This window comes from Crinia signifera, chromosome 1 (genome assembly GCF_055691185.1).
Source record: "Crinia signifera chromosome 1, ASM5569118v1, whole genome shotgun sequence".
In the NCBI taxonomy this organism is placed as follows: domain Eukaryota; kingdom Metazoa; phylum Chordata; class Amphibia; order Anura; family Myobatrachidae; genus Crinia; species Crinia signifera.
This window is the reverse complement of record NC_139217.1, coordinates 418,374,015-418,387,317: the sequence shown is the minus strand read 5'-3', so window position 1 is coordinate 418,387,317 and position 13,303 is coordinate 418,374,015. Positions and strand designations below refer to the sequence as shown.

The window sequence follows — 13,303 nt, the reverse complement described above, 5'->3', positions numbered from 1 at the left end:
TGCACCTAATGGAATGGGTCATGTTGGAGGGTATGTCTAGATCCCTAGCAACTCTGCATTCTAGGTCCCTAGCAACTCAGCATTCTAGGTCCCTAGCAACTCGGCATTCTAGGTCCCTTGCAACTCGGCATGCCAGGTCCCTCGCAACTCCGAGTGTCAGGTCCCTCGCAACTCTGCTTTCTAGGTCCCTAGCAACTCCGCATGCCAGGTCCATAGCAACTCGACGTGCCAGGTCCCAAGCAACTCTGCATTCAAGGTCCCTATCAACTCGGCATTCTAGGTCCCCAGCAACTTGGCTTGCCAGGTCCCAAGCAACTCGGTATCTAGGTCCCTACCAACTCGGTGTGGTCCTGAGTGACTCGGTGTGCCAGGTCTTGAGTAACTCGGTGTGCCAGGTCCCAGATGACTCAGCAGTGGCGAGCATCTCTGTCATTCAAATTGTTATCCATGTAAATAAAACAACTGACAAAGCTACAAGAATACTGATCAATTTGATGTATAGCATTTGTACATCTGTGTGCGAATGAGTCTATATCTATATAACAAATGCCACAATACAGTGGCTGTGGTTTATCCCCAAGCCTAGTACTGTTGCTTCATCTGCAGTTTTGGATGTTTAAAACTATTTCCCGTTGTGATCCATTTTCTCATTTACACTTTAGTGGTGTGTCTGTAGTGTGACAGAAAAACACAGGAGTAGCAAAAGCTCTGGAAGGGGCTCAGCCACACCAGTTATCTTGTACCATATGGAATATAGATGCAAGGTGGATGAGAAAACATCGGTCATATACTATATATATATATATATATATATATATATATATATATATATATATATATATATATATATATAATATTAATTACATAGATAGTATTATGCATTCTGCTCAGACAAGCTTACAATAAAAAATCCAGTTCAATGTTATTTCATAAATGCGGCATTCACAATAATAAAGAACATTGTTTTATGCACAATTTGACACATCATAAAATGTGCATTACAAGTGTTATTGTTTTACAATGCACTCTAAACTCCAGAGAAAGTATACCAAAGATTGAATTATCTGTATCTGTGGATTTTATGTTAGTAAGAAAATAACTACCGCAGATTTATGTCACATCCGATCCATATTCTCATATGCCCTCAAATGCATTATTGCATTTTTTTTTTATTCTAGTTCCCGGTTCCAAGAATACACTAAAAGGTCTGTTTGACTTATGACATCATATTGGAACGTGTACAGACAAACTTTCCACGCTGAAAATTCCCATATGTAGCATTGGCCCCATTGTGTATTATTTTAGTGACAGGAATGTACATTTATAAAATCACAACCAAATCTGAGCTGAATCCCATTCATAGTACTTGTTCTATCAGGCCCAACCACAGAACATAGGTCTGATCTGCGAGTACATTCTAGAATGCTATGGTTGGAAAATGATCCATTCGGCTATTGAACAATTGAATACTGAATAATTTAACTTTTTTTTGTTTATTTATTATGGCATTACATTCTACTATACCTATATGTTATCATGTCTATAAACTGACATACTACTTGAAATACAAAAGGAACAAAAGTTTAAGAAATAATAAAAGAATTGATTATAGAACATATTGATATTTGAATAATGTAATCTGGGCTCCTCCCATTATCACTGAAATGACTAAACCTGGGAACATATAGCCCAGAATGCCAACTAGGAGCCCACACACGATACAATTTGATACATTCGATTTTGACTATATAGTCAAGATCTAATCGGGATCGCATAAACATCAAATGGAGATAGAACGTTTTTAAGCTTTCTATCCAGGTTTGATGCCGATGCGCGCTTATGTTCATGAAATCGAAAAGCCAAACAGACAGGGAAGCAATGACTATAGAGTGCAAATCGAATGTAGACAGCATGAATTGTATGTAAATAGCACATGAGTTAGCAAAGATTGCATAGCAATCGAATCTTATGGTGTGTACACGCGGTACAATCCAGCATGAGATTTTGACTATATACTCAAAATCGTATTAGGATCATGCCAATCGCACAGGTTTTTTACCTTGCGATCACGATGCGCGCTCCCAGTACAGCACAAATCGAAACCCAGATAGACAGGGCAGCAATGACTATTTAGTGCAAATCTAATGCAGATTGCACGAATTGTATGGAAATAGCACATGAGAGCAAAGATTGCATAGCAAGTCGAATAGCAAGGGAATCTCACCGTGTGTACACACCATCATTCTATCTGTCTGTCTGTCTGTCTAGATACACACACACACCAACATCTGTACATACTGTAGGAGTATGTACCTGTCTGTAGTTTTGAGGTTAAATTCTCTATTCTCAAAAGTATTTGTAAAGGTTTCTCGGTGACATGTTTTTATTTGACATAAACTTTTGCAACATGCAATAATCCAAAACACTTGGAAGTCATTTAAACATCCACTTCCAGAGCTGAGACACAGTTAAAGAAAAAAAGAAAAGGGCAAATAAAGTAGCAGATGTGACCCTTTTACCACACACCAGATACTCAGAATGATAGAACAAACCTGCAGCCACCTAACCAAGAGGAAAAACATGAGCGCTGTGGCCCTCTGTGAAAGTATTAATAGCCAGTATCCATTACCTTAGCCATTCAATACTGTTCAAGGTGTCCAGTACATCTGCCATCACAGTGGTGTCATTTAGCTAAAGATCCCATACTGTACAGTATGCTGTGCTGCTGCAGGTAAAAGCATTAAAGGTACAGAGGTGTATTAAGTTTATACAGTCCTTACTTCCAAGTGAAGGCAACAATCTACAAAATAGTTTCAAACTTTAACAGAAAAAAAAAGTTTGGTAAAAGTTTTTTTTCTTACAATTGACTATTGATTATTATTAATTGCTTATTGGCTGCTGCTGATTCCCATTGGCAATTAGATATAAATATTATGACGATGCTCACCTTTTAAACTTTTCTTGTGTGCTCAGACTGTCTCTTTGTGGCTCTCTGGATGGCAGAGGTCTTGATCCTGGGCAGCAGAAGCCACTTTCTCAGCGAGCAGAAAGGGAAAGTAACACGTCACAGGCATGTACGCCTCCCTGATGTGCTAATTAGAGCCCAGCATCCAGCCTGTCCAGCTCCCCAGCTCTCAGTGCGCGGTGCTGAGGACAGCAGCAACACGGTGACTATTGTGTGTGCGCTGCACGCCCAGCGCTTGCACCGCAAGCTCACAGAGCTCCTTTATGCACCTCTCTGCTTACGCTGATCCAACCAAAGCCCGATTCCTTCACAGGGGACAGAGCAGATCGCCCAGACTTTCACCCCACTCCACTAGGGAAGCAGACGCAAGTGCGCGCATAGGAGCACTATTGCGCTTTAGCGCAGCCAAAGTTCCATGAGCGCAACATGTGCTAATGGCAGAGTCGTTTATTTGAACAATGCAAAGGGACAGGCAAACTGACAGTACTGTGTATATATATACTGTGCTCCGTCTGTGGGTGGGGTTGGGAATATACAGTATATACAACAAGGGAAGGACGCAATTAGAAGCAGATGGGGGACATGAAGGGGACTGAGACAGCCAGGATGGGGGTCTTGCTAGTGGCTGAGCTGAGGGTAGCAGCAGAGCCATGAGAACAGGCTGGCATTATGCTGCTAGGGAGCATATTGGGACCATTGATGGCTGCTCTCAGGAAAACCGTTTTCTTCTAGGATAGGAAATAGCTTCATATTGCAATAACAGAGCGACTTTTGATGAAGTGGAGTCTGTACACCTCACATTCAGTCAGTGGAGGTGGAAAGTGGGGAGAGAAATGCAACAAATGGGAGTACTTTCTCAAGGAAAATAGGAAAGGGCGGGCAGTGGTTGGAAAATATGCTGCGAGGACTGAAATAGGGATTTATGCACTTTTTATTTTTATTATCTGAGGATTATTTCACTGCTGAGGCTGCAGATTTATATGGACCCAGGCACTGGCGAGTCTCCCTCTCCAGGAGGAGGAACATACAGATTTTTGAATAAAATAAAGATCTCTCTCTTTTTTTTTTTTTTTTTATATTTTTCTTGCAGGTTGAGGTTAATGTTCAGATTGGCCTCTGCTGAAGCTGCATCCGTCATAGACATCTACTGATACAGAGCTGGCATGGAGTGCTAAAACCCCATACACACCGGATGACTAGGGGCACTATCGATATAATGAATTATATTGGTGGTGCCGCTGGTCAAATTATATTGAGTGTACACACTGAACGATACCGTTATACAGTATCGTTTAGTGATATAATCGGGACCTGCTTAACATGTGGGCCATTTGCTATATAGCCAAAACTGACCCATATATTCAGCAGATGGCGGGGGTAGCTTATGATGCACATTGTTAATGATATTGAGCGCAGGGATGGCCAAACCTGTCCTCAAGATCTACCAACAGTTCATGTATCTGAGACTACCTGTGGATCTATAGTAGGAATGAATGCAGCTTTTTTGAAATGTGACAGTTAGTAATGACTACAGCTGTGCACCAGCTAGGTGATTTGGAAAACGTGGAACTTTGGTAGATCCCGAGGACCAGTTTGGCCACCACTGCACTACAAAGCTATTTCTCAGAATGGTCCTTCTGAGCGATATCATTTAATTTTTCATATAGTGTGTATGGGACTTAAGAGGAAAGAGAATATCTGGATTCATAATTGTGTTGCTTGTCCTACACATTTTTTAGCATTATGAGGTCTATGAACTAAGCCTTGGCGAGAGATAAAGTAGACATAAAGTACCAACCAACCAGTTCCTAGCTATAATTTTTCAACCACAGACTGTACCAAGGCAGTTAGGAACTGATTGGTTAGTACTTTGGGACAGATTCCGGAACACTCGATGGGATCTGAATTCGGATCTAGCCCCGATGGTCGGTATTTGTGCATACGATGCAGATTTCTGCGCATGTGCAAACCCCAGCACCAAACAGTTTTGGTGCGTTACACACTCGCGGGAATGTTCGTTGTGGGGAGGCTGGTGCCGGGGCAGATGGGGGCAGAAACGGTGCTGGAGCAAGGGAATGCCCAGCATTTTATGGACATCCCTATAAAAATGCTGGGCGTTCCCCTGGGAACTGGGGGCAGGCGACTGACATCACAGGAAACACCCACCCCCTCTTCGGAGGACACCAAAGGAAATAAAATCAGTTCAGACTGACTTTTTTTCCGAAGGGGAGATAAATCATTGGATGGTCGCCATTCTATTTTCAGTGACCATCGAATGATTTCCTCTCCCCTTCGGCCACATGCAAGTGTACGTGTTTGCGTACATCCCCTGCGATAGGTGGTGTAAGCGGTGGGCATGCGGCGTCTATGAAACAACCGCTGCATAGTGAGCCTTACTGAATAACCCCCTTTATCTCTGTCCTTGATCTCTGTCCAAGTCTTTAGTAAACAGACCCCTAAATGCACTAGAATATAGTGGGTCACTTTAATCTCATACCCGGCTTTGTCTTCAAACATATTGAAGATGTGTTTATTTTATAAAACCTGTCAGAGATACTGTAGGTATTCATGTCTTTCATTTGGATATATGGATATAAATCAATAAAAAAAGAAGCCACAAAAAAATATGTTTCACTGAATCCAGATGAATTGGTGGAGAACTTAGCAAAGGCAGCAGCTGTAGATGGCGCTATTGTTCTAGATACGTAATGATTCCTAAAGGCTGGAAGTCCCAGCAGTGCACACAGCAGTCACTGTCTTGAAAGTGCACTGTGCCCCTTCCTTCCCCAACGTACACGGCATTACGTGATTTCATTTCCTAACAAAGGGGGGTTCTGATGAATATAGTTCTTTTTCCCCGAAATGAACCTATTTACTTGATGTCTCCACTTCAGAAACAATATTTGCAATGAAAGAAATGTGATTGTACTTAGAGGACTAAAAGGGAGGATGTGGAAAACAGGATCAGACTGCAGATGCTGGAAATAGAAATAGCTACTATGGGAAAGTAAATGGGAATGAGTCGTTTTATGATAATATTTTAACTCTTATATAAATATTGGTTCTGTATTACCTTCACCTTTGTATTTCTAGCTGTCATCCATATAGGTTGACTATGTTTCCTGATTGATTGATTGATTGATTGATTGACAATCAATCTATTTTACAATCCATCTATTTATTACAGTATACCCATTTTATATAATACGGTACACAAGTAAACCTTAAAAATAAGTTGGAGACATTTTGGGCCTTCATAATTAACTAGTGATAGTATGAAACGTTGCTATAATGAGTATGAGTCATCAGGTCGATCCAATTCAGGTCAACATGCTGTGGGCCGATCAATGGGACTTAGGTCAACACATGAAATAGGTCGGCATGGCTAAGATTGAAAGGGTTGGAAGGTCGACAAAGGCATTAAGTTAACAATGGGAAGGTCAACAATTAATAGGTTGACATGAGTTTTTCACGTTTTTGTCTCGACAAGGACACCGTCAAAGTGTACCGCATCCCCTCGCATGGCGCGTGCTTCGGTAACACTATTCTCCCACCATGCCTTAGTGCAGGGGTGGGCAATAAGCATATCTCCAGCAGTGAATGAACTCCACATCCCAGCATGCCTTGCATCAGTTTCAGCATGGCCAAATAGAAAAACTAAGGCCAGGCATGCTGGAGGACTGCTTATTGCCCACCCCTGCCTTAGTGGATGGTGGGGCATGAAATACCGCCTGTCTAAAAAACTCATGAAGGTCGACCTTTTGACTGTCGACCTTCAGTGGTCATCCCAATGCAACCTAAAGAGTTGGGTCAACCTAGTTACCCTATCCTGCTATAATATATCTGCACATCTTCCCAATTATTAGAGATGCTTGAATAATTTTTCTTGCTTTTTGGCTGTGTTTAAGAACCTCAGACCTCTTTGGAATACAATCTGGTTCTCTTGCTGCATCCGCCGTTCGTTTAAATGGCAAACATTGAAAATTGTCAATATATATAGAATATAGAATTATTCAAAACATAGTCTGGGTGGAAGCCTTTCTCCATAAAGAACTCTGTATCAAGAGGGTTATTAAACTAGGAGAGTTTAATAGGCTATCTACAATGCCTTCCATGATTCCTAAACAAATTCATGCCTATTTTAGGAGCACTTTTGTCCCCTATGCCTCCTTAGTTACCTTGTTTGATTATTTCAATCATTTCTTTTGTTACTTTGGACCTTGAAACCCTCTTTGAAACTAAATTTATTGATAAATTGTTTCAGAAGTTTTCAGGGTACTTATGTAGTATCTGGGCTGCCGATTTTGTGATTGTATGCCTTACCTTAAGGCATACAATCAGATGCGATGCGATTCAATGTGATTTTGCATAGGATTCAATGTTAAGAAGGTCCTGTTCATTTCCCCACTATCCAAGTGGGCATAGAGTTGATTTTATATAGTGTGGCGAGCGCAGCGAGCCACCGAGCCCGAAGCGTGGCGAGCGAACGCATATTTCTTAAAAAGTATTCTGTGTCCCCTCGCGGGGCTCGCCACGCTTCGGGCTCGGTGGCTCGCTACGCTCGCCACAGGTTTATATCCAACTCCATGCCCACTTGGATAGTGGGGAAAGGAAAAGGACCCCTTTTTCACATTGAATTCTATGTTAAAATGGACTCAGACCATTTTAACATTGAATCCTATGGAAAAATCTTGACCATCGCATCGCATACGATTTGGTCGCATGCGATGCGATGCGATCAGATCCGATTTCTAAATCGGACGCCCAGATACTACATAAGTACCGTTTTCAGTTTTAAATGTACTTACAGGTTACATCCTGTCATTGCTTTTATTGCTGCAATTGATATTTTTTGCACATTCCGATTCCTAATAAAAAAGTTGTTTAAAAACAAAACATTGGTGGGAATTTAGTTTCTAAAAGAGGGGCAACATTGCCGCTGCCTTGGAGTATAAATGCTGCCAACGGAAGCCTAAATTGCACTCTTCGTCCACCTGTTGTGTACTCCTGTGTGCTTACTCATAGAAACAGAATTTGATGGCAGATAAGAACCACTTGGCCCATCTAGTCTGCCCCTTTTTTAAATATGTTACCTCAAACAATATTTGATCCTTATTTTTTTGTAAGGATATCAATATGCCTATTTCAAGCATGTTTAAATTGTACAACTGTATTTGCGTCTACCACCTCTGATGGGAGGCTATTACAGGTATCTACTACTCTTTCTGTGAAGTAATTATTCCTCAAATATCTTTTCCTAAATCTTCCTCCCTCTAGTGTCAGTGCATGTCCTCGTGTTCTGCTGCTTTTCTTCCTGTGAAGAATGTCTCCCACCTGTACCTTGTTAAAGCTCTTGATATATTTGAAAGTTTCTATCATGTCCCCCCTTTCCCTTCTCTGCTCTAAAGTATACATATTAAGATCTTTTAGTCTTTCCTGGTACATTTTGTGATGTAGGCCATGCACCATTTTAGTTGCTCTTCTTTGTACAGTCTCTAATGTATTTATATCCTTCTGGAGATATGGCCTCCAGAACACTACTCACTACTACGAGATAGCAAACACGTTTGAATGAGATCCTGCTACCATAAAGCGCAGGGGTTTCATGCGACTTTAGCTAGGTGAGATACTCACTGGCAATTTAATTCCCTCCCCCCTAGTCTTACAAACGTATTTAAATGTATTTGTGAAAATACATTGAGAGTAGATCCCCAATACAATATTACCCTACAAGTGGATCTTGATTACCAGGACTCCTCATTGCTATTGCACATTCATTCGCTGCTGCTGCTGACGATGGTATCTCATCTGGTAATTCTGCGAATTGTAGCCCCATAGGCTAGGCAGAAAATTCCATATAATGACGGCATTAGATGCCTTAGTTTGGTAAATCTGACAACCCTTGCCTAGAATCCTCTTGGGCCTGCTTATTGGAAATGGCACGACCGCATCAGATCTCCATGTCACATTCGAGGGATACTTAAAATTTGTTGGTACCCATTGAAAACGTGTTTTCAGGAGTTATCCTGCAAATATTTTCTAATGTGAGCTCTGAAGACAACTTAGCACTTAGATGTATCAATTCATTTTGTTTCAATGACGCAACAAAAGAAAATTTGAAAAATGGGCTCAATATTTTTCATCGCCTTTCTACATAGTTATAGAATACTTTGATATATTAAATTATGTATATATACTGTAAGCTTATTTAGGCAAAGTCAGAACATATTCTGTTTCATGTACATTTTTCAATAGAATGCACAACATGTTTGTAGTCTTAAATGTATTTACTCAGCAAGTCTCATGCTACTGTACATGTACTTCACAGTAGACTTCAAACAGCACAAAAACAGATAGAACAAAAACAAGTGCAAACATTACCCCAAGCTCACTTGTCAAGGTCAAAATGCACCAATGAATGTAAATGATCTTTTTCCAAACACCCTGCATATATTACTACAAAACAGTTTGCCGCATCAAAAATGCAATGATCCAATCCATTCTCCATATGTTACAATACTGAAACACATAAAACATGAAACTACCTTGGTAATACTGACTACAACTTAATAACGTACACTAGTAATTATGAGTGGAGTGGGGTTGAAAGTAGCATTGGCATAAAACACATACTGTAGCAGTGAACACATGGTACAGCAGTTTTTCGATTATTTATTGGTTCCTTTCAATTGTGACTGTTTATTGACAAGGCACAGCATGAGATCTCTACTGGGTAAAACACATTGGCCCCCACAGGAAAAAACAAACCTATTGGCCCCCATATAAAAAAAAAAAAACAATCACACTGGTCCCCACAGGTAACAAAAATAAAATACATTGGTCCTTTACATGAAAATAAGAGACCGGTAAATAACAGTTGAACTGGTGGTGGCTGTAAACTGGTTTGGGCATCTCTAGATCTGGGGACACACCTGAGAACAACTCAAGGCACAAAACTCTTCTACAACAGCATCCGGTTGATTGGTCGACAGTAATTAAGTTCACAGTCAAAAGGTTGACCAATGTTGGTTAACAGGCAATAGGAAAAAGGTTGACTGGCTTTAGGTCAACATTGACAACAGGTTAGATTATAATAGTGTGCCAAGGCCGAATCATGGCAAGCGCAGCACTCCATGCGAGGGAACACGGTACACTTATATAGTGTCCATATCATCAATGTCAAGGTGCACCTTGACAAAGTCCAGAATTGGTAGAAATGCGTTGGTGAGCAGCTGGAGGATACCGCTCGTGGGGAGAAGGAGAGAACCAGACAAGGATAGATTGAACCGTCCGGTGTAATCACACAATACTCCCATCTAACATCTTGGAGCTGTGTGCCCATCTAAAAACTGTGAGCGCAGGCAGCAATAGACGGAGGGGTGACTCACGGCTATTGGACATCATAGCCGGACACCCTTAATTGGGAAACCTGCACAGAGAAACACTGAAAGGAGTAAAAGCCGCAGTGGCAGTGCAGTTCTCCGCCCTTGTGTTATCCGGATACAGGTGACCCAGTCGGGGAAATATTAAGGGGATTTGACCAGAGTGGTAGTATGGTCTTATCGCCCTGAAAGTACCAACCCAGAGATTCTACACGGGACACATCAGCGGGGGAGCCTTAAAGGGAAAGCGAATTACCGCAGTGGCAGTGTGGTTTCCTGACCTAAAGTGCTGACCCTTAGACCATAGTGGACATCTGTCGACACTAGGGGAAGTTGTAAGGGCTGAAGGGATAACCGCAGTGGCAGAGCGGCTCCCTAAGTCCTGAAGTACCCGATTCATCTAGAGTCCTTTTACCACAAAGGTCAGATGTGTAGTCTGGAATACACCGTGGGTTATGTCTCCAAGAATCTGGTGAGCTACCTTTAAAAACTCCTCTATACAAGGAACATTGCATTTTTTTTTATTTTTGTGTGTATTTTTTATGAGACTTTCTTGTCCCTTTTCTTCATTTGACTTTTTATTAATAAAGTGACTGTATTTTTACATGATGGATTTGGAGAGTGAACTTTCTTTTTGAAAACTTCCAATAAATCTAAAACATATTGTCCAGTGCTGTAGAGATATTCCCATATTCCCTAGAGACACTTGTATCAATGTTTGGGTCTTTAAAGATTGAAGCACCTCTGAGAGTAACTGCAGCAGAGGGATTAAGAGCGCTTGAGAACACCTGGACTATCCCCTTTTTTTCTGGTTATGTTTCTTGTGTCCCAGTTTCTCCGATCAATCCCACTGCTTGTAGCTGGAACTCTATGACCGCTTGTTTTCATCACATTTTGTGTCCTGGACTGGTACATGAATAGGAATTCAGTACTTTGCAGAAACTCTAATGTTGCATTTTACAATAGGAAGTATGGGGTCACTTTATTAAGATGGGAGTTCTGTTGAAGATGGGATGCTGCTCTTAGCAACCAATCAGATTCTATTATTTTGTTGAAGGCGCTAAATAAACAAGTAGTAGCATCTAGTTGGTTGCTATGGGGCAACTTCCCATCTTCAATATAACTCCCATCCTTACCCCTATGAGTGTGATGTGTCTTTTTAAGGGTTTATAGCCATAGTTTGTATGTCTGAGCATATTATGGGCCAGATGAACTAAGATTCAAAAGTGATAAAATGGAGGGTGATAAACAACCAACCAATCAGCTCCTGCTTGACATTGTTCAAACACAGTCTGTGACATGGCAGATAGGAGGTGATTGGCTGGCTGTTTATCACTCTCCATTTGATCACTTTTGAAGCTTAGTGCATCTGGCCCATAATATGTATTTACACAGGACATTCTTTAATACATTTATAGCAGATTAACTTTGTGTGTGTGTGTGTGTGTGTGATTCTTTTAAAACATCTTTGTTCTACTCCTCCAAAACATCAGGTATGAGCATAGAATTACAATGGCGGCACAGATGGTGTATATGGTTATCATTAGTTCCTCAATTCCAAACAGTTTGTTTCCAAACATGGCCCTAAATGGACTGTAAGTAGAGGAGCCGAGCTGCCTGTGAAGATGGAGATTTAGCAATGCATGCAGCAGGCGGTACATAAAGTGTCAAACATAAAATCTGGTGGCAAAGACTCGGGGCCAGATGTATTAAGCTTCAAAAAGTGATAACATGGAGAGTGATAAACAGCCAGCCAAACAGCTCCTACATGTTATGTCAGAGACCGTGTTTAAAAAATGTTAGGCAGGAGCTGATTGGTTGGTGATTTATCACTCTCCATTTTATCACTTTTGAAGCTTAGTGCATCTGACCCTCCGGGGGACCTGGGAGACACGGGAAGGCTGAGCATAAAGGTAAGCTTTGAGACACAGGAATGTGGAAGCTGAGAGAGAGGGGGGAGGCTGACAGACACAGGGGGATGCTAAGAGGCACAGGGTGAGGGTGAGGCTGAAGCAATACAGGTGAGGAGTGAGGCTGAAGAGATGGTGAGGCTGGAGAGAGACTTACTGACCAGCCTGTACCTATGTCGGAGGATAGGGGGCACCAAAAATACAAGTGTCCTGAGCCGCAAGATGTTTGCATATATACCAGTGTTCCCTTAGATTAATCTCAAAAACTACTACATGACATTACTGTAACAGTTCATTCATTTTTATTTAACTATCTATGCTCAAACACAGATATGCTTAAAGGAAGTGTTTGAGAACCAAGTTTGGAAAACACGGATGGACTCCCATGAGCGATGACAGGGACAGTCAGATGGATATATGTGCAATATATGAAATAAAGGAATTACTGTCTCAGCCCCAGTATGACAGCTTTGGTGGACTTAGCACAGGGTTGCCGACTTTCAAAAAATCCTCTCCGGGAGAAGCCCGGAGAGGAATCTTGCATTACGAGTTTTGGGGGTGGGGCTTAACAGTGACGTCATTAAGCCCCGCCCCCATTACGGCAAATACCCGAAATAACTGATCTCCATGGAGGGGGTGGGGCTAAAATGACACGATTGTGCCGTTTTAGCTCCGCCCCCTCCCTTGAGACCCGCGGATTGCGGCATATAAATGCCACGATGGGGGGGGGGGGGGCTGAGTGGGGTTCCCCCTGATTCCCGCAAATTCCGGGAGGGTCGGCAACCCCGACTTAGCATTGTAGATGGTCCACTGTGTAAATACGTTCTTGTACTCTATGCGAGAAATTATCATTTGAGCAATCTCACTGTCCCAGCTGTTCCCACACATTACTCCCAGTCTAACTAATTATAATTTGGTCTCTTCATGATGAATTTAGCCCAAATGCCCTTTGCAATCTATTATATTGCCAAAAATCCAGCAGTTTATGAAAATAATTTATTGTTATTGCTTCTCTATTTGTAATAATATGCAGTGTTCCCCACAGC

The 13,303-nt window shown here is 41.6% G+C and overlaps 1 protein-coding gene across 1 annotated transcript in view; it reads right to left on the bottom strand.

Moving 5' to 3' along the window:
• The window catches only part of HAPLN1 (hyaluronan and proteoglycan link protein 1), a 109,036-nt gene extending 105,967 nt beyond the window's left edge, over positions 1 to 3,069 (bottom strand). The window contains exon 1 of the mRNA XM_083151838.1: positions 2,948 to 3,069. The gene's annotated coding sequence lies outside the window, so the exon portion shown is untranslated. The remainder of the gene's footprint in view (positions 1 to 2,947) is intronic.
• Between the last annotated feature and the right edge of the window lie 10,234 nt (positions 3,070 to 13,303).